The sequence below is a fragment of the Sus scrofa genome, chromosome 12 (assembly GCF_000003025.6).
Source record: "Sus scrofa isolate TJ Tabasco breed Duroc chromosome 12, Sscrofa11.1, whole genome shotgun sequence".
NCBI lineage: Eukaryota > Metazoa > Chordata > Mammalia > Artiodactyla > Suidae > Sus > Sus scrofa.
The window spans coordinates 28,200,597-28,221,019 of NC_010454.4; the positions used below are offsets into that span (position 1 = coordinate 28,200,597).

Below are 20,423 nucleotides of genomic sequence, written 5' to 3' on the forward strand. Positions count from 1 at the left end.
CATTCTAAGCGATAGCAGTAAAGATAGACAGTAATGGCCTTCATTTCCATCAGCCGGATAGTCAGGCTCCTGCTTTCCTGGATGGAACCAGATTCTTGTATGACACTGAATCCCTTTTCCCTCCCTCAAAATGACATGCTCTCTTAGTTCCTTCCGATTCTTTGCTTGTAGCAGTGAAAAGTCAAGACTTCACTCTCCTACCCCAACATTGAGTCTTCAGTCCATGTGTCACTTATATTTGCCATCATATGTGACTTTATATGTGTGTATATACTGATGGTAGGATTTCATAGACCCCTTTTCTGGTTTCACGGCCTCTACTCCACTGTTAATACCACTAACTCTCACAGCATATTCTTCCCTAAACCAATGTGCACAGAATGCAGCATCTTTGCTGGTAAATATTTTATTTAGCGGTGCCTCCGTTCTATTCCTGATATACATCTGACTCTTCTGTAGGGGAATTTCTAATGTGAATGAAAGAAGACAAACTCACAAAGAAGTCCAAGTAAATAGGATAAATAGCAGGCTGTATGCGTAAGTTTTCATGAGAAATTGGATGAGAGAATAGTTCATTCTATTCTGAAGCCTGGGCACCTTGGCTAGTCTTTAAAATGTCCATGTAAATTGGACGGAAGCTCCCTCCAAGCAAAGGACACAGCAAGAGTTGATTTATTACTTCAGCTGCTATGTGAAAATACATTGGCAGAAAATCTGCATCAGACCAGTTTAAATTTAAAGAGATTTATTATCTCACAGTGCAAGGCATCTATAGGTAAAGAAGGCTCCAGGTAGGGTACATCAGAGCTCCGACACTACACCCTTTTTTTCCTTTGTGGGTTTTGCTTCATCAGCAGTTCCAGGCATCATATCCAGGCATGCCAATGACTAGAGGAAGAGATAAGACTGTATCCTCCTTATGTCTTTTTTTAAGAGCAAAGGAGCATTTCCCATGAGTGCCTTCCATGAGTTTCTCATCTCACTAACACGAAATGGTCATGTGACTGCCATTAAGCCAGTCACCTATAAGGGGTATGAGATTACCATGTCAGTCGTAGACTATTTGGGTTTTACCTCCCCAAACAGTCATGTTTTCTGAGACAGGCTATCTGAACAAAATCTGAACTCTGCCAATGAAGAGGAAGAGAAGGACAGATTTGAAGTGGGCAGCTGACAGGGTCTGTTCTAAATCCATTCTTTGCATATAATACTTTTATTTTAAAGGATAAAAAACAGAAGTAAAAATAAAAAGTGCTATTAGAATAGGACCAAGGTCAAGAGGATAGATTGATTCTGGACAAGGGATTCTGGTTTTGGACAGCTTGACACAATTATAAGGAAAATCCGGAGATTTAAAGAGCTGGCTGCTATATCCAGCAGCTGCAGGAATATCAAAATATCCATTAGACACAACTGTGATTGAGCACTGCAACGTCAGATAGCTCTGTGCTTACTCCTGGAATGTGTGCAATGTTAGAGTTGACACTTACTATGCACTGTGTGTAACTTTAAAGGGCTAGCAGTTACTATATTTATCTGTTAGCAATAAGGCATCATTGGCATGAAACTCTTTCTCATATATGTACTTACACAGAGAAATGTATAGAACTAATCACTTGTTTTTCATGCATATTAAACAATTTTTGCTTTTAGTAAAAGTCAAATCAATAAGCAATTAAACTTTAATCATTCAATCTGAGAAGAACACCAGTACATGAAACAATATAACCTGACTCCTTATCTTCAGCAGGCTTTCAGTTTTGACAAATAAGCCTATGAAGGAGAAGCAAAAAAATTGTTTCTCTTGCAGAAAAATGAGCAGAGTGGGGGGAGCAAATGGGTTATTTCCGGAGGTTGAGCAAGAGGGATGCTTATACACAGCCTTGTCAAGTTACCTGCAAATGATAAGTACTGTGACTGCATTCATTGCTGAAAATCCATTGTGTATGCACTAGAGCTGGGATAGATGGAGATACTAAAGTGTGCAGCCAAATTCAACCAGAGATAAGCTAGAGAGAAGGTATAAAAACAGCTGCAGAGGAAATTAACCATGGAGAAATCTGCAACAGCTAAGGCATTCTGTTCCTTAAAGCAATGTGCTAGGAGCTAGATGCAAGGGAATGTGCTAGGTGCAAGGGAAGTCCAAGCACCTAGCACATTCCAAGTGAGTTGATAGATACTGGAGGGGGTTGTGGCAGGAGACAGCTATTCTCTTAAGGGGAGATGGACAACTTATGATGGCTGGACCCCTAATATTTGTCTCAGAAAACTTTTCTAATAGACAGCCCTCTAAACATATAGTCTTTGAATAAATCACTGCATTTGTAAGACAAGACAGACTCTCATTTATTTTGTCGCTTTAATTGTCTTTGAACACTGGTTCAAGACTTCATCTGGAAGGGACTTTCAAAAAACAAATTTCAAATCTCTGCTTTAGAGAAAGTTAAACTAGAATTATGCAATGCTGGTTGACTTTTAATCTCCCACATGATAGCTCTCTTAGAGCTCAGGCATCATACCATCTTCTGGTTTTCTGAAATGATGTGGGCCCTTCTTCAGTAAAGAAGTTCCAGATGCAATTCAGTCATACTAACAGTCTCTGGTTGTACCCACCATCCTTTTCCTACAACAGTATATCAAATTAATTCTCTCTAATATTATTTATTTTTATAGTATTGCTTTGAAGACGAAAAGATCTTAATGATACATTTGGTGGACTGGGGGTGGAGTTGTAGAAAAATGTCAGGGAGTCCTTGTTATTGAGTTTTCATGATTGGAGTCTCCACTTGTACAGTTTCAGAGAGAAGTATAGTCACAATTTCATGGACATATTCATTACTGAATTGGCCACGTATAAAATCACTCCTATTCAAAATCATTTCCCACTTAAAAGTAGAGCCTTAGCCAATCTCATCATTGGCTCAGTGTCAGTCTCATTGTCACTGACTCATGTGTAGTCTTATAAATATACTTTTTAAATTGACTATAAAGTAAATTTAAAAATCTTCCCTTAAATGGAAGATTTCATGAAGTTAAAAAAAGTTCTATTGAAGAATGGCTTGAATCACATGCAGAATTAATGATGAATGATGATATGAAAGAAACATAAGTAGGCATTATCTGAAGAAGAAATCCGAAAGGGTAATAGCCTAGGCATTATAGAAGAGAATGTCATGAATAACAGAAGAATTAGGGAATATAATGATAAAATCCTTGAATTTTGCCAAAATAACCTTTTATGATTATGCCAAGAAAGTCAAACTAAAGTGAAGGATATGCTATGATAGCCCATATGATTTTAGTGGAAAAATTAAACCAGATGGGGAAACAAAACAAGATAATTCTTTATTTTAAGAATTAGTGGAGTTCCCATCATGGCTCATTGGTTAACGAATCCGACTAGGAACCATGAGGTTGCAGGTTTGATCCCTGGCCTTGCTCAGTGGGTTAAGGATCCGGCATTGCCGTGAGCTGTGGTGTAGGTTGCAGACACGGCTCGGATTCCGCGTTGCTGTGGCTGTGGTGTAGGCTGGCGGCTACAGCTCTGATTGGACCCCTAGCCTGAGAGCCTCCATATGCCGCGGGAGCAGCCCAAGAAATGGCAAAAAGACCAAAAAAAAAAGAAAAAGAAAAAAGAATTTGTGCAGCTATATTTAAGACCGTATTTTTTTCAAATTTAAGATAAATACTTCTATTTTAATAATTTTTCATTATAAAAGCCAAAAGGATTTTTTCATTCATTTTTAAAACAAAATTTGATACTCATTTTAAGAAAATTCATTTGGAATGGCCTTTTTGGTATCTATTATTGTTAAATAAGATGGAACTTTGGTAAATAGTCTCTTTTCACTGGGCCATATTACTCCACATGAGACTGGAAAAGCCCAGTATGAAGGACATCTGCTATGGAAGCATGACTTTGTCCTTGTGGTAGAATATGTCTGCAAATTTTGCCTACCTCTTTCTTTGAAAGGCAGAATATAATTTCTCTCCTCTTGAGTATGAGCATATTCATGACTTTCTTCTAACAAATAGAATAAAACAGAAGTGATGGTGAGTGTTCTGGCTTGAATATGTACCCTTCCATACAAAAGAAAAATCATATTCACCCAGAACCTCAAAATGTAACCATATTTGGACACGGAGCCTTTGTAGATATAATTAGTTAAAATGGGGTCATAGATTACCATCCATACTCATCCACTGTCTAGTGTCTTAGTAAGAAAACAAACATACAGAGAGAAGATAGCCATGTTAAGATGGAGGCAGAGACTAGAATCATGCCTCTCAAAGTCAAGAAATGCCCAGGGTTGCTGGCAGCTTCCATAAGCTAGGAAGAGGCATGGAAGGACCATTCCCCTAGATTTTTCAAAGACGGCATAGCCCTGCTGACATCTTGGTTCTGGATTCCAGAGGTGTGAGAAAATAAGTTTCTATAGTCTTAAGCCACCCAGTTTGTGGCACTTGGCTATAGAAGTTCTAGGAGACCAGTACAGGATGACCCTGGAGTTGGCACCATAAATGGAACTGAAGCATCTGCTGTATTCACTCACTTTAGGGCAAGTTAGCTGCCATGTCAAGAAGACACTCAAGAGCCTATGGGGAGGCCCTTGTGATGAGAAACTGAGGCCTACTGCCAGTGGTCATGCCCTAGTCAAGCCTTCACATGACTACAGCCTGTACAGACATTCTGACTGCACCTCCCTGAGAAGTTCTCATCCAGAATCGCAACTAAGTAGCTTCCAAATTTCTGACCCACAGAAAATGTCTGAAAATAAGTACTCGTTGTTTTAAGCTACTGAGCCTTTGTGGCTCTCTCTCTCTCTCGCTCTCTCTCTCTCTCTCTCACACACACACACATATATATATTGCTTTTTAGGGCCACACCTGTGGCATATGGAGGTTCCCAGGCTAGGGGTCAAATCAGAGCTACAGCCGCTGGCCTACACCACAGCCACAACAACATGGGATCCTAGCAGCATCTATGACCTACACCACAGCTCACGGCAACACCAGATCCTCAGCCCACTGAATGAGGCCAGGGATCGAACACACATCCTCATGGATCCTAGTCAGGTTTGCTACCTGCTGAGCCATGACGGGAACTCCTAGTCTTGGTATAATTTTTTATGTAATAACCAATAACAAATACTTATTTCTCTCAGATCTAATATCTCTAACTCTGAAGTTCCTGAAGATGTAACTACAATCAAAATGCATTTAGAATTGAGCAGAGATTTCTTCTCCCAAGGCTATTATAATTTTCCATAACTTCATTTCACTGCTTATTCAACTCTTATTTCTTATATTAAAAAGTGGGCTTCTTTCTGCAACAGAACTCTCTCACGCTCTCATAAAGCTCTATCATCTCTGAGTTGGAAAGATTCTAAATAAAGAGTGGTTGCCACTTTCATAAATGAGATTTGCTTTTATTACCTCAGGTATTTCAAAGAGCATTTGAAGTGTCTCATAGTCCCCATGGAAAATACCCCTAAATGCATATTCCAATACTGGTATTCTATTCAGTAAGCTTTAGAGAGGTTCAAGTGATATATGCAAGTGGCCTTTGGATTACTGGGCTCCATGATTCCTCAGAAAGTTCAGTGAAGGCAGCTTTACCAGTGAGTTTTACAAAGGGGGAAGAGGATCCCCAAGAACACAAGGATGTGACACAGGTGCACAGGGCCAGGCATTGACCATTATCTAATAGAACAGAGTCATACAGTACCTGCTGTGTACCAGGCACAGGAGCTTAGATCCTGAGCAGATAAGGAAAAATAAGGGTGGACCGATGTCCATCACGGAGATGATCCATAAAAAGATCATCACAGGCAGTATGGTGAGGGGAATAACAGGAATATATACGAAGTTCAATAGGAAGCAAAAAGAGAATGGGGTGAGCGTTCCAAATGTTTTTTATTCCAGAATATACTTGCCTGCAGGTTTGCTCACCGTTGGAACTTGAATGTTGACTGTCTGTAAGGTGATAAGTATACTCATCTGCTGTTGGAGTTGGAGAAGAAGGAGGAAGAGGATGAGGATGAAGAAATAGGAGAAAAGAAATACATCCACTTACATTGCAGGCTCAGCGCTATAGGCTAGTGAGCCTTGGGTGGATAAACACACTCTGATGATCGTTTCAGTGTGGAAATGCTGTGCCGGGGACTGCTTATTGTCAGGAGTGCCAATGAATCTCACATAGCAAGTACGTATTGTGTTCTAAGTGCTTTATAACTATTAGCTTATTAAATCCTCCCGATAACTTGAAAAGGTAGGTACACTTACTATCCTCCTTTTACAAATAAAGAAACTGAGACAACGTTAAGGGACAGAGCTGGATTCAAACCTGGGCAATCTGTATCCAGATAGTGCCCCTCTGTATTAACCGCTATTACAGCTGATTTGGAATTTTGAAAATACAGCACACAGAATTTCAAGAATTTCAAGCAAATCATACAGGTCTAACACCGGTGAGCTTGCTGTTACAACATAAGGCTGATTTGTGTCTGTGTTTGGTAGATAGGTATATGAGGGAGAGGCAGACGTAGCTGTTTTGTGTTTTGCGACTATTCCCTAAAATGGTTAGGATGCCAATGCTGACTCAGATTAATGCATCACCACATATTTTAAGTATAAATAATTTTTAATGTAATATCTTGGAATGCAATTAATTAGGTGTTCTCATAATTGCCTAGTAGGGTAGGCAGATCAGTTGGATGTGGAAGAGTAAGGACTATTTAGTGTTATGTAATAAACCTGGGACCAATCTAAGAGACTGGGTGCCAGCTAGAGAATCTGCAGCTCAACATAGATTTACTTTAAATGGAAGCTGCTGAGAAAAAGAGATTCTGAGTCTCATATAAGCTGTGCTGCATCATTCCTTCCCTCCTTAATCCATGGCTTCATATAATTTTGTAAGTAGATAAAATTCTTAACCCATCCAAGAATAATATAATCAGATGACTAATACCTCAATCTTTTCTCTCTTGGGGAATTCTCTCCAGATTGCAAATGCAGCAGTCTCCTAAGCATACCCTGCCTTTCTGTTATTTTAAAATTTATCTCTTTGCAGGAATAACATTAGCTTTCAACAAACTGAGGCTCGTGAATGGACTTCTGGATGTTTAGAGCTGTACAGAATGGCAAAATCTTTTCTCATCTCTCTTGCAGTGCACTTTTGCATAGATTCTCCCAAATTTTTTTTCAATGTTATGCCACTGAGGATATGATGACAATGAGTTTTCATTCCATTCCAAGAGACACTGTTTATTTAGTATGATGAAATCTCTGAGGTTGGTATGTATTTTCCAATTGCTAGCACCTTCCGATTGCTGTCATCTTGGGGGCAGCAGTGACATGGTACATAAAATCATGCTGCTTTATATAATGTCTAGAAACTTGGGATTCAATGGAATAAAATGTTTGTGAAGCACTCTAGGGTAAGCACATGAAGATGTTTCTCGCTATAGGCAGCAAAACCGGAGACTCCTATAGCCCCAGCTTCTGGTTAGGACTCTTTGGTCACTGAGAAACTCAATATCTTAATCATAGCTGATTCATTTATGACACTATAGGAGGGCAGTATTGTCCTTCCAAGTCTCAGTCATCCTGCCTGTAAAAGAGATCTTCAGCACCATCATGTTGAGAAGCTTTTGTGGGACTTCTGTGAGTTCATGTACATGAAACACTATTCCTATAATGCTATCAAAGAATACTTGTTACTTTTGTTGGTTTTATAGGGCCAGGGCTAGTGGGAGGAAAGCAAGGCATCCACCTTAGAGGCAAAACTTAAGGGAAGCCCAAATCTCAGTGATCAAGGTAAAAAGTACTTTCATTCAATATTCTTTAAAATCAACACTAATGAAAAAATCCAGCACTTAAAAACAAAAAGAATTTTAAGCAAAAACAGGATCTTGCTCTTCACTTGGGAGAAGTACCTTGCCTTCTGCTCTGCTGGGTCCTGTTTTATTATTTAAAACATTGCATGAAAATTTATATTTCTTGATTTATAAGTTTTTTTTTTCTTTTTTTGTGTCCCCTTAAATTTTGTACCTGAGGCTACTGCCTCACTTTCTTTGTCCTAGTCCCAACTCTGGTTACATTTCTGATGTTGGACTGATTATTTCTTATTGAACCTAAATTGGTTTGATGTTGATTCTCTTTTCATTCATGCCCTCATTTGGTAAGCCTCTGATTTTTGCCAGCTGCTGTGCCAGGCACTGGGAATGCACAGTGGTGAGACAAAGCACTGGCTTGTGGACATTGGTGCATGAAGATTTGTGTTATATACTTTTAGGGGTGTTGTAAATGCGTCCATTCATTCATTCATTCCCATAAGGAATGACGTAAGCACCTTCCCTGTATTTGTTAGACACACAGGAGGTACCAGCTACAGCAGGGAACTCAGGAAATGAATAATCAGTTCTGTGTGGGTCAGTACCTCCTTGTAAAAACACTCATTTACAGTTATCTACCAGGAGGATGCAGTGAGAAACCCTTTTGGATTTTGAAAATTGCTGTGGCTACTTCAAATGCAGCGCAGAGGTTACCACATAAGACATAATACACAAATGTTTGTGAAATGACTGTTCAAATTAATGAATGCTCTAAGTGAGATGGAGATGATAAGTTACACTCTGCCCACCTAAAATCCCTTTGTTTGCCTTAGATGCTGGTGAGCTTGGAGAGCTCTTTCTTAGAGAGAAACAGACTTCACAGTTAATAGATCTGAATTTGGAACTTGGCTCCACCACTTATTAGCTGTGTGATCTTGATCAATTTAACCTAAATCTTTCTGAAACTATTTCCCCTAATAAGGTTAATACCACCCAACTCTCAAGTCTTCAGTGAGATTACAGATATGCAAAGTGTTTCAAGTCTGGCTCATTCCTATGAGATACTCAATAGATATGCATTTCTTTCCTTTCTATTTTGTTTCAGAATTTGATGGAAGTGCAGGTCAGAAAGTCTGAGTCAACCTCAGGCAAAGAAAATCATTTGGGAAAAGGGCAGGGAGATTTCATGGCAGCTATAATGCCAAGAGCTCTGACCACACAATGAACAGAACCAGTCTGGTTCTTTTCATCAATACCCCATAAAAAGGTTGGATATGAGATGTGAATAATTCAAGTCTATTTCCACAAGACATTCACAAATGGATTGACTTCTCCAGGAAAGATGCCAAACCAGGCTTTTTAGTACTAGCTTCCTGAAGAAATTTGGGCCTAAGGAAATGCTTCAAGGACAGGAGAAACATAGGCACTGTAAGCAGGAAAGTCCTGAGTGTTAGAGCAAAGATGCAAATCAGCGCTGTGTCACGAAAACAAAAGTTAAACCATAAAATGTCACTCCTGCAATTTAAGAGAGATCTATGAGAAATAAACTTTATAAAACTGCTCACATATATCAGCATATTACAGGTGCCTGGCAAAACATTTCTATGAAAATATGCAGCATGTCATATACATAAATCTCTCCTGAGTTTTATGGTTCCATATATAAAGTCATAATATATATAAAGTAGAGGAACATGAAGAACCAGTTCATTGCTTTAACCCACGCTGGTCCAATGGACTTGGAATAACCTATCAAACTTGTGTAGGATCAAACAAGTACAATCACTATCTCAGAAGGATCCAAGTGGCAAAAGCAACCTGATCATATTCATTTCATAGTGAAGCAGGTAGGTAGGGAACAGATTAAGATTTTGTGACCACTTTCAATGGGCCAGTTCTCTGCAAAGCACATTACATCCACAATTATCTCACTTCAGCTTCTCCACAACTTTATGAGGCAGATACTACTCCCCCCTTTTCACAGATGACAGAACTGACACCCAGAGAGGTTGAATTCCATAAGCAAGGATGCATAGACAGCCGATACTGCACTGGAATGGAAGCCTCATGAAAGCAAGCATCTTGGATATCATGGTTTTCTCAGCTCTTAAAGAGTGGTGACTGACACATGGTAAGTGCTATATAAACATTTGTTGAGTTAGTGAATAAATATGGCAAACCCATGTTCAGCTGACTCCATCTCTGGTGTTCCTCCCATAGGGTCTTGGCAGTGCTGGGAGGTGAGTTTATAGTGATCTCTTGGAAAACTGCATTTAAGGAGCAAACCACCTCTCCTCCTCAGCGCCTGACCAGACCATTCCTCTAGACTAGCCTGTACTGAATGTCCCTTCCTGTATTCTGAACATAGCTCATGAGGAGCAAAGTGGAGGCAACATGGAATCTAGAAAGAAATTATTCTCAAAGGCATCAGACCCAGGTCCAAGCATTGCCACTTATCAGAGTTATGAACTTGGAGATGCCACCCAAGCTCTCCAAACCTTAATCTTCTTGTCTCTGAAATGAGTGTACTTATACCCATCTTATTATCCTTATACAGTTCAATAGGCTGCAGACTGCACAATTCCATAGCCTGTAAGCTGCAGTGTGCACAGTGCCCTCTGGAGTTGTACAACACAGCAGCCCTGCTCCTTGATGGAGTAGGAAGTGATGCAGAGGAGAAAGAAATGGAGCTAGGCAAACCTGGTTCAAATAAGCTCTACCACTCTTGGGCTATGCAGACTTCCCTCAGTTTTCTCACCTGTTTGAGGAAGAAGTGAATTAATACAAGTAAAACACTTAGAAGACATGTAATTAGTGCTGAAGGGATGGTTATTATTTTTTATTATGTTATTTTACCATTTTTATTCTGTATTAAACCTACTTTAGGGTAAGTTTTCCTGACTAGACTGGAAACTTATAGAAGGTAAGTATTCCATTTACCTTCCTACCTAATCCATCTGTCATTATTCTCCCAGTGCTGGGCCAAAAGTGTTTCCTTGATAAATATTTGTTGCACTAATCTGAATCAGCCATTGACAAATAGTAAAATTGAGTCCTTTTTACCATGTCTCATCATAAATTTTCCTCTTCTGCCTCACACACTGGGAAAATTGAGCCAAATACCTCCTAATTCATCTTAGTTTAAAAAGATTTAGAGTTCGCTAAACCTACTTTCCCTAACCGTGGTTCTAACTCAAAAACTTATTTTGAGAGAAATTGAAAGAACTATCTGGCTGCCAGCCAGAAATCCACACTTCACAAAGGAATTTTTGTAATGTGCTCTTCTTTGGGTCATACAATTAAGTAGAAGAAATATATAGGTAAGGACCCAGTATAATGAAGTCTTTAAACATTCCAGGCCAGAGTTAGAGTCAGGAAAATGCAGCATGGGGCTTGTCCCTGTTTGCAGACAGTGTGGGGATGGGCAGGCTCTCAGCCCTGCCTACAGCCAGGTGCCATTCCAGTAGATTCCAACCTTGCTGAGTTAGAGGGGAGGAGATCAGGTGTGACTATGGTCTGCACACTATAGTGATGAGTGGAGGTGACTGATTGCTAGAGAAATTCAGACCAACAGAACTCTATTGATTTGATGAATTACAGTTGACCCTTGAGCAACTCAGGGGTTAGTGGTGTCAACCCTCTGTGCAGTCAAAAATCTATGGATAGCTTACTGTCATCCCTCCATATTTGTGAATCCTTGCTATCTGAGTTTCTACACTATCAGCAATTCCACATCTATGGATAGTACTTACTATTGGAAAAAATTCCACATGTAAGTGGACCTGTGCAATCCAAATCCATGTTATTCAAGGGTTAGTTGTATTTTGGAATGTGGGTGACATTTTTCTTAAAGTAATGAAATATATGTCAATTATAATATTATAGTACTGGGCACTTGCTTATATATAATTTAGTTATCACAGAGACTGAAGTAGTGATAATTAACCTCAAGATTACAGACCCAGAGAGGTTAAGTAACTTGCTCAAAGTCACACAGCTGGAAATCAAATACTGATTTGAACCTAAATACCATATGCATTTCTTTTGTTAATGTGGTATATGATGTTGATTGATTTGCATATGTTTAACCATCCTTGTGAACCTGGGATGAATCCCACCTGGTCGTGGTGTACGATCTTTCTGATATGTTGTTGGATTTGGTTAGCTAAAATTTTGTTGAGAATTTTTGCATCTATATTCATCAAAGATATTGGCTGATATTTTTCTTTTTTGGTGGTATCTTTGTCTGGTTTTGGAATTAGGGTGCTGGTGGCATCATAGAATGTCTTTGAGATTGTTCCCTTTTCTCCAACCTTTTGGAAAAGATTAAGGAGGATGGGTATATGTTCCTCTTTGAATGTTTGGTAGAATTCGCCTGTGAAGCCATCTGGTCCTGGACTTTTACTTGCAGGGAGACACCATCAAACTCCTGGAAGAGTATATAGAGAAAACATTCTCTGACATCAACCTTACAAATGTTTTCTCAGGTCAGTCTCTCAAAGCAATAAAAATAAAGGCAAAAATGAAGCAATGGGATCTAATCAAACTGACAAGCTTTTGCACAGCAAAGGAAACCAAAAAGAAAACAAAAAGACAACTTACAGAATGGGAGAAAATAATTTCAAATGACATAACCGACAAGGGCTTAATCTCTAGAATATACAAGCAACTTATACAACTTAACTGCAAAAAAGCCAACCCAATGGAAAAATGGGCAAAAGACCTGAATAGACAATTCTCCAAGGAGGATATACAGATGGCCAACAAGCACACGAAAAAATGCTCAATATCCCTGATTATTAGAGAAATGCAAATCAAAACTACCATGAGATACCACCTCACACCAGTCAGAATGGCCATCATTAATAAGTCCACAAATAACAAATGCTGGAAGAGGTGCGGAGAAAAGGGAACTCTCCTGCACCGTTGGTGGGAATGTCAGCTGGTACAACCACGATGGAGAACAATATGGAGGTACGTTAGAAATCTATACATAGAACTACCATATGACCCAGCAATCCCACTCTTGGGCATATATCTGGACACAACTTTCCTTAAAAAAGACATATGTACTCTCATGTTCATTGCAGCACAATTCACAATAGCAAAGGCATGGAAACAATCCAAATGTCTGTAGACAGATGATTGCATTAGGAAGATGTGGTATATATACACAATGGAATACTACTCAGCTATAAAAAGAACAAAATAATGCCTTTTGCAGCAACATGGATGGAACTGGAGACTCTCATACTGAGTGAAGTAAGTCAAAGTGAAAGAAAAAAACCATATGATATCACTGATATCTGGAAACTAATAAACAGCACAAATGAATCTTTCAACAGAAAAGAATCATGGATTTGGAGAATAGACTTGTGGTTGCCTAGGGAGAGACGGAAGGAGTGGGACGGATTGGGAGCTTGGGGTTAATGGATGCAAACTCTTGCTTTTGGGGTGGATTAATAATGAGATCCCGCTGTTAAGCACTGAGAATTATGTCTAGTCACTTATGATGGAGCATGATAATGGGAGAAAAAAGGGTGTATACATGTATATGTAACTGGGTCTCTATGCTGTATAGTAGGGAAAAAAATTGAATTGGGGAAATAACAATAATAATAATAAAAATACCATGTGCAAAGGTAAGCATTTGGGCTCTGGAGTCAATAAGTTCTAGATTTAAATTCTAGGTCTGCCTCTTAAGAGCTGTGCTGTATTCTGGAATCTGCTAAAACTTTCTAAGTTCCAGGTCCACCACATGTAAAATGAGTTGTATTCATTGTACAGAACTATACTGAAGGTTATATGAAATAAGCCGTCTGATTCATTTAGCACAATGTTTGCTGCAAAGTAGGAGTTCCATCAAATTTATATATGTATTGCTACTTTTTGAATCTACCACTAGTCCTTGATATTCCTTATACAATTCAGATATTCCCTATTTCCTTCATTAAGAGAACAATGGCTTTATGAATTTTTAATTCAGAAAGTCTAATCTGCCTCACCTGTTTTATTTAAATGAGAAAGTATTCTATTTAGAAATATGGGGCTTTATCATTTGTCTTTGCAAAAATTGAAAGGATTTTAAGTGGCTATTCAATAGAACTTGAGTCTACTTTTGTGCAAGATATTAGCCTGAATAATAATATCTTAGTTGTTTAATAAAATAGAATATTTAAAAGGTCCTGATGATATTTGACTGCAGGATAAAACTCATAGAAACAGCTGGATAAAGCACAGGGCGATGAAATACTGCTGCAATCTAATGGTGAAGGAAGACATGGTGTTGCTGCCTAGACCTGGGCAGTGGGTAACTGGGTCAGTGTTCCAAGTTCTTTATACAGCTCATCTCATTCAATCTTCATAACTGCCTATAGGAAGGTGATGTTTTCATCCCCATTTTATAGGTGAGGATACTGAGGCACAGAAAGATTGAGTAACTTGCACAAGGTCAATTGAGGGTCTGTGTTCTTACACTTCCCATCTTGCCACCTATTTGACTCTGTGGGAGACTGAGAGCAAAACTCAATAGGAGAAGAGGAAAGAACTTCATCTTTGTATTAAAACTGCCTTGGGTGTGGATATGGCTCTTCATCCTACAGCTTTGTGGCTTTGACAAAATAACTTTACCTTAGTTTCCTCTTCTATGAAATGGGGGATAATGTCAGCTTGCAGTTATTATGAGGAGGGTATGAATTAATTAGTGTGACTACTAAGCCCACAGTGCCTGGTACACCCTGGGCATTCTATATATGTTAGCTTTTATTATTATATGGGAAAGGACTTTATAACATTTGAATTATCATATACTTTTAAAATTTTATTATAGTTAATTTACAATGTTCTCTCAATTTTGGCTGTACAGCAAAGTGGCCCAGTCATTCATATATATATATATATATATATACACACACACACACACACACACACACACACATTCTTTTTCTCACATTATCCTCCGTCATGTTCTATCACAAGTGATTAGATATAGTTCCCTGCGCTATACAGCAGGATCTTATCCACTCCAGAAACAATTGTTTGCATCTACTAACCCCAAACTTCCAATCTATCTTACTCCCTCCCTCTCACTGTTGGCAACCACAAGTCTATTCTCAATGTCCATGAGTTTGTTTCTTTTCTGTACAGAGGTTAATTTGTGCCATATATTAGATTCCAAATATAAGTGATACCATATGGTATTTGTCTTTCTCTTTCTGACTTATTTCACTTAATATGAGAGTCCCTAGTTCCATCCATGTTGCTGCAAATGGCATTATTATTTTTTTGACTAATATTCCATTGTGCATATGTACCACATCTTCTTAATCCATTCATCTGTCATTGAGTTTCCATGTCCTGGCTATTGTAAATAGTGCTGCAGTGAACAAGGGGTGCATGTTTCTTTTTAATGAAAGTTTTGTCTCAATAGATTCCCAGGAGTGGGAGTGCTGGATCATATGTAGGTCTATATTTCATTTTCTGAGGTACCTCCATACTGTTTTCCATAGTGATTGTGCCAATTTACATTCCCACAAACAGTATATAAGGGTTCCCTTTTCTCCACACCCCCTCCAGCATTTGGTACTTATTGGACTAAGTAATTATAGACATTCTGACCCATGTGAGGTGGTACCTCATTGTAGTTTTGATTTGCATTTCTCTAATAATTAGTGATGTTGAGCATTTTTTCATGTGCCTATTGGCCATCTAAAATATCACATACTTTTAACTCCATAATGGCAAGATTATAATATGCACCATCATTTAACAAAAGGTATTGACAATTAAATTATCACACACCATTGACTATAAGTCACACCTTTATTTCAGTGATGTTAAAATGCTCAGTGTAGTATGTCTATGTACAAACAACCTAAAATGAATATGAATTCCCCGCTTCCTGCTCATCTGCACAGCAAGGAAGGGAACTGATGCAAACAGAGTGCCAGTTCTATGAGTGCAGGTCCAGACCACAAGGGCAGTGATGAGCCAGCCACAGCTCATTGGCTGGCTCTACTAGTAGGGGCGCATGAAGGCAGTTAGGCCTGGCTAGTCTCTCCATTATTGGAGCCACAGAGTTCACTGATGGCAAGGTCTGGCTCTACTTCAAAGTGAAGGGAGGTAATTACCAAAAGGGTGATTAGTTCCTTAAGTGGACCCTTAAAATAACAAAATTTGAACCATGCGAGTCATCCATGAATGGGAAGAGGTCACGGAGTGTAGGAAAGAGCAGCAAACTTAAAGCTGAATACTCTTGCCCTGGCTTAGAATTTCCTCCCTAATTTCCCATGGGACTTGAGCTAGTTTTTTTCACCTTTGGACCTCAATTAGCTGGCTACCAATGAGGGACTGAAGAAGGAAACAGTGAGGTTTTTGCAGCTCTAAACAAGTATGTGTCTGCAAATATGAGAGTTAAACTGAAGATGATATTGGGAAACTAGACTTTCCAATGCTTCAAGCATTTCAGACCTGTCCCCTGGACAACCCTGGTCTTTCGCTACCTGAGCTTTTTACTTGGAAAGAAACTAACATGCTGGACTCAAGTGTCGTTCTAAAGCAGATTCAATCCCAAGGTATTTGAAATCCTTTCTTTCATCCATGAAGTAGCAGTAGCAGAGATGCTGCATTCCAAATGCTTGTATTAGTTTGTTTCCCATTCTGGTTATTTAAGGAGTCACCCACAAGAAAACAGATGAGAGAAACATTTCAGCAAAACAACAAGAATGACAACTTCCAAATCCCTGAGTGCTGACCATGAGACCACAAACTGTCCAGAAACACCTAATATAAAAGGACTGATAGTTGTAGACTAAGTGGCTACCAAGGAGCATGGAACAATGACAAGATACAAGTCAAGAACAAATAAACTACTGGACAATTCAGAACAGAGATAGGAGCTGCATAAACACCAAACTGGTATTCAAATTAATATCCCTTTACTTGTTCCACATTTGGGAGGAATGCACATCTATGCATACCTATGCACTATGCCACTATTCTTTTTTTTTTTTTTTTTTTTTTTTTGCCTTTTTGCTATCTTTTTGGGCAGCTCCCACGGCATATGGAGGTTCCCAGGCTAGGGGTCTAATCGGAGCTGCAGCCACCGGCCTACACCACAGCCACAGCAGCGCGGGATCTGAGCCACGTCTGCAACCTACACCACAGCTCACGGCAACGCTGGATTGTTAACCCACTGAGCAAGGGCAGGGACCGAACCCGCAACCTCATGGTTCTTAGTCGGATTCGTTAACCACTGCGCCACAACGGGAACTCCTATGCCACTATTCTTGCGCCCAGTGCTTTCTCACATTCTCATGGGACAGAAAGCATCAAGACCCTGTGTAAAGTGCCAGGGTAGAGGTACAACAAAAGGTTACTTGGAGAAATGGGGAACCCTGACTTCAGCTCTAGGGCTTGTGGAAAGATCTATGGAGGAGGGTAGATGGAGTGGAACAGGTCAATTACAGTTAAATAGGAGGAACTGACATTCGGGGTAACTGGGGCAGCAGAAGCAAATCCCTGATTCAGGAAAATAATACAGAGGACTCGGTTATGGATTTCATGTGTGCATATGTGTTGTAAAAGAGAGAGACAGACAGAGAGACAAAGAGAAAGGAGAGAGAGAGGCATAGACACAGAGAGAAAATGTATCTACATGCAATGCAAAGCAATGCATTGGTTTTGGGAGGGAAATGACATGACAATTAATTAAAGGATTACAACTGTGGAATCAAAACTATTGCTTTTCTGCAAAAAAAAAACACATATACTCCATGATAATAACAATAAGCAGTATTTTCTGAGCATCTACCATTTTACACATGGTGATTTCATTTACTCCTCACCACAACCTGCTTAAATGTGTATTATTATGCTTGTTTTACAGATGAGGCTACTGTGGTTTTGAGAAGGGACAAAATCTGCCTATCATGAGGGAGCAAGGACTAAAGAAAACACTACCAGATTCTACCTGCAGTATTCACCTTTCACCATGGGCTACTGATTTATCAGACCAAAAAATGACCCTGTATTTGAACAAAGAGCCTTGGATGAGAAGCACTATCATGAGCACAGGTCTTACATTCACTTTTAAGAATCCCAAGCACCATACCAAGGCACTATATGGTAAATTGGTCCAGGTAAGTTTCCTTGCCTAATCTACCTGCTATGATGTGGCTGGGTCACCCAGGACTTTATTTTTCTTCTAGTTTGGGGAAAACACAACACTCTCATGTCCTGTTCCCATAGCCATTCCCATAGAAAAGGGCTGAAAATAGAGCCATGTGTCTTTTTGATCTGAATGTTATTAAAGACAGTGGGCAGCACAGGCACACTATTCTGTTTTCACAATTTTATGATTTCTTTTTTGATCTTTTTTAAATTTTTTTCATAGAGTGTTGTTGATTTACAATGTTTCTTCAATTTCTGCTGTACAGCAAAGGGACACAATTACACACAGTTTCCTGTGCTGTACAGTAGGGCCCTGTAGCCCATCCATTCCAAATTTATCATAATTTTATAACAGTCTTTCTGATTTTGTAATAGTATCTACCCTTAAAAAACACTAATTTTTAGCACAGAGTAAAAATTGGATGAGAAACTCTTTAGTTCCCATCACTCAGTCCCATTTTCTGGAATTCAGGGGAAAGGGCTCAGTCTCATATTGTCCTTTTCTGAATATTCAAAACTGTGACCTGCAACTATACGTATATTATTATGTAAATCATAAAAGGGAGGAGGAAAGAAGTGACTCTTCAGAGATCTTTCTGGGAACCTCCATCAGAAATGCAAATCAAATACATTTCTGGGTTCTATGATGGCCGCCTGGAATTTCAGTTGTAGTTTTCTTTGGAGGAAGATTAAAAATAAAGAAAACACCTACTCCACTTTAGTGAGCAAGAGTGAAAGGATAAAGGGATTAAAAGCAGAAGGGAAACATGCAGATAAGAGCTTCATTTTATACTGAGATGCCGTGGTACGATTTACCTGGTGCGCCTATCTTGTTTTGCTCTATGCAAACCATTTCCACTGAGAGATTATGGAAAATATGCCTGTGCAGAGGCAAGGAGTCCCTATAGCTCATCCCGTCTACCAATTTTCAGATTTACAGCTACAAAACACTCAACTGCTATGTAATTGTTCTGGTTACAGCTGAAAATGTTAGTCATTTGATTATACATAGTCCAAAAGGGGTATATAAAAGTTGTTTACAAAGGTAAAGCCATAGTTCTGAAAGCTGGTTTGAGAACTGCTACTACCTTGCCATATTTTAATTTGAACCTGTAGTAACACTTACCTTTTTAATAATTACTAGCACAAAGTTATTAAAACACTTGGCTTGCCTAGGTCCCCATTTCTGCTGGAATGCTATAAATGTTATGGCCAGCACATTAGTGCAAGCCGATAAAGAGAAATGTCATATTGAAATAATTTCTGTGGCTTGTAAGGGTAAGGGGAGGACAGACTTCAGATCTAAGCCATGTGATACAGTGATTGAAAGAATGAATGCTTGAGTCAGAGCAAGCTTGAATCCTAGAGCTGTCTTTTAATTCCTGTATGAACGAGTCCCTTAGTCTCTCAGTGTCTGAGTTCCTCTCTGCAAAATGGGAACAACAATACCTGCCAGACAGGATGTGGTGGGAAATGAGATACGTAAAGCACATGGTAACTACTCAATAAAAGTTAGGTATCAATATTGTTGTTGAACTAAAATTATTATCTCTTCTGCATCAGATATCAGTTCTAGACTCTATGGCAGATTGAACTTTTATAACCATGTCCCTCTGTTTACTTACTTTTTTAATGGCCATACCCATGGTTTATGGAGGTTCCCAGGCTAGGGACTGAATCTGAGCCACAGCTGCAGCCTATGCCACAGTTGCTGCAACACAACATCCTTTAACCCGCTGTGAATTGAACCCGCACCTCCGTAGCAACCCGAGCCACTATAGTCAGATTCTTATCCCGCTGTACCACAGCAGGAACTCTTATAATCACTTACTTAAAAACAAAACTTTATTGTGGTATCTTTGACACATTAAAACTGTATATATTTAAGGTGTCCAATGTCATGTTTTGACATATTGTTTTGACATATTGTGAAAAGATCACCATAATCCAGCTAAATAATTTACCTATCATTTCTACATAGTGATCATTTTGTGTGTGTATGTGTGTGTCAGGTGAGAAGGTTCAATTTAAAGTTTTAGAAAATGTTTTATCTTAGAAAATGTTTTTTTCTGACATCTTAGAAACATTTTTGTTTTTTTTGCTTTTATACAGTGTAATACTGTTAACTGTGGTCAACACACTGCACTTTAGTTCTCAGACCTCATCCATCTGCATTACTAAAACTTTCTACCTTTTGACCAGTATCTCCTCATTTCCCCCTGCTCTCTCACCTCCGTGGCCCCAGGCAGCAACCATTCTACTCTCTGCTTTCATCAGTTTGACTTGGATTCCACATATAAGTGAGAGAATGCAGTTTTTGTCTTTTTGTGTCAGGTTTATTTCACTTGGAATAATGTCTTCCAAGATCATTCTTGTTATTGCAAATGAGAGAATTTCCTTCTTCTTTAAGGTTGAATA

The 20,423-nt window shown here is 39.1% G+C and overlaps 1 protein-coding gene across 4 annotated transcripts in view; it reads right to left on the minus strand.

Annotated features, from left to right (window-relative positions):
• CA10 (carbonic anhydrase 10) overlaps positions 1 to 20,423 on the minus strand; it is a 639,702-nt gene that overhangs the window by 221,276 nt on the left and 398,003 nt on the right. The window lies entirely within an intron of this gene.